Genomic DNA, 5,600 nt, shown 5'->3' with positions numbered 1-5,600 from the left:
AAGAGAGGCCCATTGGACTTGCAAACTTTATATGCCCCAATATAGGGGAATGCCAGGGCCAAAAGAATGGGAATGGGAGGGTAGGGAAGTGGGGGGCGGTATGGGGGACTTTTGGGATAGCATTGGAAATGTAATTGAGGAAAATATGTAATAAAAAAAAGCGAAAAAAAAAGTACTCATTTACTATTTTGCTTTAGCTTGAAAAAACATAAACTTGCTTCAGTTATACACATTAATAATGTCTTATTTAGACCAAGTAATTATTCATTCAGTTTTGCATTGTTGTGGGAAAATGTATTTTTTTACATCTTATACAAATTTGAAATAAAATTTAATACTGCCCCCCACAATGTGTTGTCAGACCTGGGTGTGGGGTTTTGGGGGAGTTGGCTCAGAGGATGAAGTGCTTGCTGTAGCTGAACACCGACAGAGGGAAAAGCAACTTATACACGTGTATACATGTGTACATACATGCACATGTGCAAACACACATACACACTCACATACATCTTGAGATAGAGACAGAGAGACAAAGAGACAGAGATACAGAGAGAGACCGGACAGAGGCTGAGAACATAGTTCAATGGTAGAATATATATGTAGCATCTGTGAAGAGTTAGATACAAAGCACTGAAAACAAAACGATGTAAAACACAACACCTAGGCATTGTGGCAGGAATAATTTTGTATTTAAATACTTTTCTAAAAAACTGTTCCTGAATGGTTCAAGCCATGTTAACACACAGCAAGGGCAGGGTAAAATGCCTTTTCTGGAAAAAGAAACTAAAGGTATCAGAATACAGACAGAGCAGCCATGCAGAAAGAGGAGAGGCTGTCAGCCCTGGATATCTGCTGCCATGGCAACAGTCTCTAGGCCCCTGACTTTCTCTGTTGGAATCTGAGGGAGGCCAGGGAGAATTTCTGGCCCAGGGTTTCCTGCCCCAGTGGCAGGAACAGAGGAGCCTGTCCTCCCTCTAATTACCCCCTTGTTTTCACACAGCAGGACCTGTCTGCCTGGGTTCCTCCAGCCAAGGGTGCTCTGTTGCTGCATTCTTCTGCATTCTTTCCTAAAGACACATTATGGTGCCAGTTCTTGCTGTCAGACTAAGGATCTGTTCACTGAAGCAGGCCCTGCCCAGCCTCTGGCTTTCCTGTTTTCCTTCTATCTCAGCCTTCCTGATCCCCTGTCCCCTGGGTTAGGGGAGTGATGTCCAAATAGGAATGCAATGACCTGGGTCTCTCTTCTTTTGCTTCTGGTGTTAGCTGACGTGTGGAAACACACACACCACACACAGGCACATGCCCACATGCGTGCCTGCCTGTTTCCAGAGGAACAAGGCCTCCGAAGAAGGTCTGTAGCTACTCAAGCTTTTGGAAACACATGAGGCCAGAGAAGGTGAGTCCACAGGTCCATATATTGGCTAAAGGAAGCCAGTAGCAAACTGAGGGGCTGGGCAGAATTCATGGTATTAGACACCAACTGGAGGTTCTGTAGACACACCTGGGGGCCTCTAATACCCCCCTTTGCTGCTGTTTATGCTCTCTGTCTCTCGAGAAGACAGGTAAAAGCAAGTCTAGACTGCTGTTCCTTCACATACCACCACAGTAAACCAGAGTTTTCTTAGGAGTAAAAGTCGCCCAAATTGGGATATTCTCTGGACTGAAACAGTTGGAGAACTTCCTGGATGCCAGTTAAGTCTGGAACATAAAAAGTCACTTGGGCTGTCCTAGCTTCCTGGGCTCCAGCATACTCATTGCTAGTCTTCAACTTGGAGGTTCTTAAACACCCCCAATATCCCCAGCCATTATAGTAGATGAGATGAGGACTGGGTCCATAATTTGTGTCTATTTAAAATGATAATGGAATCCCTCCCTGCTTAAGAGCCATTACATGTATCAAGACAAAGGTTTTGCTGTGTCATTTTTCTTTTGATGTGGCTTTTTCTTTCATTTTAAAATAGACTTGTTTTTGAGAGTAGCTACAGCTTTATAGAAAAGCTGAAAAAAAAAAAAAAAGAAAAGCTGAATAGAAAGTACGGAGTGTTCCCGTGAATATCATACCATGTCTCTCTCATTGTTAATATCTTACCATTTTAACCAATTTACTGAAATGTCCTTTGTTTTATGAATATTCTTTTTCAGTTGTAAGATCCTCCTTTCTACAATACTGAGTCACTTTTAGTTCTGTCATTCTAGATTTTTTTTTCTTCATGATTGTACTGATCTGGTGCTTTGTAGACTGTTCCAGTACAGAAAACTTTCTGGTGTTTTTCTCACGGTGAAACTGGATTTATGTGCTTTGAGAAATAGGTTACAAAGGTAAAATGTTTCAACACAGCATATCAAGGCTACATGTTACTAATATGATTTATGAATCTCTTTGAGGCAGCATTTCTATGTATATCTCTGGTTGGCCTGGAACTTACTATATAGACCATCAGGTCCAAAAGAAACTCCATTTCCCCCAAATCTGGTGTTTAGATAAAAGCCAGCACTTGCATTCCTCAGGTATTTTTGAAGCTGGTTTGCCTCTACCAAAAGAAGTCATCTCTCTTATCTTTGGCAGAAGGGACAAATGGCTATCTGTGGTGCCTATTAGCATACCAAAGTACGGGCTGGCCTCCGGGCTCCCTCAGAAGGTGTTTTAAAGCTTTTCTTGATGAGGATCAAACCCAGGTCCTCATGTAAACATGTGATCTACATTCAACTATAGTGCAGCTATCTTGAGAGATTTGAACACAAATGTATCTGTTAACTATTGAGAAAGTTACATTTTTTCTTTTTTCTTCTCATAATTGTTTAGTTACATTGACTTTCAAATATTAAACACTTCTTCCAATCTGGTTAGGATAAATTGATGTATTGCTGGATTCAATTCCTTTACATTTTTATTAAGAACTTTTGCATATGAACCAAATATGATTGTAATTCAATAAGCAAGGCCAGAGGATGGTGAATTTGCAACCAGCCCGGGCTACATTGTAGGACACTATTTCAATAACCAAATCAAACAAACCAAAAAAACCAAGATCCAAAAAGAATTCCTGTATCTTTATTCATGAGGGTGCTACTTCTCTTATAGGCCTTTTATATTTTATATTTCTATCAAGGCAAAACATACTTCATTATAAATAAAGGAGGCATCTCCCTCCACTTTCTCCAGTAATTGTTTAAAACTAATATTATATTCATACTTAAATGTTTGACAGAATTCACCAGTGAAGATATTGGACTTAGAATTTTCTTGGGATTCTATTTGGGGAAGAGTAGTGAGACCGAATCTATGTCCGAGTTGTCCTGGAACTTGCTATATTCACCAGAATGGCCACAAACTCACCGAGACGCCTGCTCAATGCTGGGATTCGTGGTGGGCATGCCCCAGCTTGGAAGATTTTTAATAATTTACGTTTAAAGATATAAGTAGTGATGTGAAGGAGCTGTCTTATAACAGTGAGTGAGAATTAATGGTCGCCACCTCTTCCTAAATTATTATTCAGTGATTACATATGGATAATTGTACTTGTCTATGGTTTGTACCATGGGAATCAGATACTATAGTATCTTAACCCACATCAACACTTATTATTTGGACTGCTTTCTGAAAATACATAGAAATACATTTGGTTTTTGTATATTGACAGTGTACACTAACACTCACTGAACATATTTGGTAGTCTTTTAATATCCTTTGTAGTGGATGTCTTATAGTTTTTATATAAAAGCATGCCATCTGTAAGTAGAAGATGCTTTTTCCAAATGCTTGTGTTTCATCAAAATTCATATTTTGGAACTTAATTACCATTTGGTAAAAGTAAAAACAATGTTTTAGGGGTTACTTAGGTTGTGAGAACAGAACACTATTTATTATTAATATTGTTAATTATTTTAGTTCTAAGAGTTGAATCTGGAAGCCTTCCACACGCTAAGCAATAACAGCCCCCAGAGAAGAGCAATATAAAGGAATAATCCTGTTGTGAGGGTGTGAAGTATCTTGTCTGTCACTTCTACCATTTGAGGGTAGAGTTAGAAGGCAGTTATGAACCACAGACTGAACTGTCACCAGATATCAAATCTGCCAGCAATTTTGCCTCTATTCTCCCCCTGCCCCACCCCCCTCAGCCTCAAGAACTGTGAGGAAAGAAGTTGTTTATAAGATACCCACTATCTGGTATTTTAATATAGCAGCCTGAACAAACATGGGGTTTCTTTTACTGTGTTTTTTCCAACATAGGTGCTTTGTATTTCCTTTCCACAGCTACCATTGGGGTTGATCAAAGAGAAACCTCTCCCTGGGATACTGGAGTACGTGCTAGACCTTCCGGAAATACTATCCAAGCATTGCTAGTGTTGATGACAGGCCTTTGCCCCTTTTAAGTTTGTCTTTCCTTGAAAGAAGCTAAAATGTTGAGTCCTAAGGTGGTTTGATTCCCCAGTTGACAACTGTGAGCTGCTCCCATGGTGCCTGATGACTTTGAGGGGAGGCATGTGAGCTTAAATACCCTCTTTAGCAGCTGGCTAGATTGCCCTCATGGCAGCTTAGCTGCTCTGGATACTTCATAGCTATTTGAAGAAAGCTATACTGTAACCACAGCTGCTTGCCCAACTCAAGCTCCAAAAGGCATTAATCTGGCCACAACACTTTCAAATAGCTAGCACAAGATCTTTGGCCATCATAAATCATAGTGAACTCTAATAGCCTTTTCCACTTGCATCAAATGGGGGTACACCTCACCTGGTACCCCAGCAGAATGCCTGTAACAGCTGTAAACACAATCTTTATATGAAGTGTACTATAAGCAGTGCAAGCAAACCTTTATTTTCTTGAAAGGCTATGTATGTCATGATCAGAGTAAACACCCTTACTGCACCCTTGGCACTACCTCTCCTGACCATATAAGTAGACTGTTGCTCACATTTTAAGCCAGTTAGGAGACAACCTCCCAAGCTGCAGCATTATAAGAAAAGGCTTCTCTTAGTCTTTGATCCTAGTTGTGAGTGGACCAGGCAGTGCTGGGAACATGAAGAACACAATGCAGAAGCCATAGTGGAGCTGCAGTAGCTGTAAAAGTAGTGGTGGTGGTGGTGGTGGTGGTGGTGGTGGGGCTGGAGAGATGGCTTAGCAGTTAAGAGCACTGACTGCTCTTCCAGAGGTCCTGAGTTCAATTCCCAGCAACCAACTGGTGGCTCACAACCATCTCTAATAGGATCTGATGCCCTCTCCTGGTCTGTCTGAATAGAGCAATGGTGTACTCACATACATAAAATAAATAAATCTTAAAAAAAAAGTAGTGGTGGAAGAGGTGAAAGACAGGAAGTGTTTCATTGAGTTCCAGAAGTGGGGATAGAGGTGGCCAAGATGAGAAAGGTTCTGAAGAACTGAAGATAAGAAGTTGTGGACTTCCATTGCTGGCAGAGTTCTAGGGTGGAATCAAGTCTTAAAAACCAAGGATCCTGAGCGGGTTGTGGTGGTGCACACCTTTAATCCCAGCACTCGGGAGGCAGAGGCAGGCGGATTTCTGAGTTCGAGGCCAGCCTGGTCTACAAAGTGAGTTCTAGGACAGCCAGGGCTGCACAGAGAAACCCTGCCTCGAAAAACAAAA

The sequence above is a fragment of the Mus caroli genome, chromosome X (assembly GCF_900094665.2).
Source record: "Mus caroli chromosome X, CAROLI_EIJ_v1.1, whole genome shotgun sequence".
Taxonomy (NCBI): domain Eukaryota; kingdom Metazoa; phylum Chordata; class Mammalia; order Rodentia; family Muridae; genus Mus; species Mus caroli.
Note: the sequence above shows the minus strand (reverse complement) of the source record.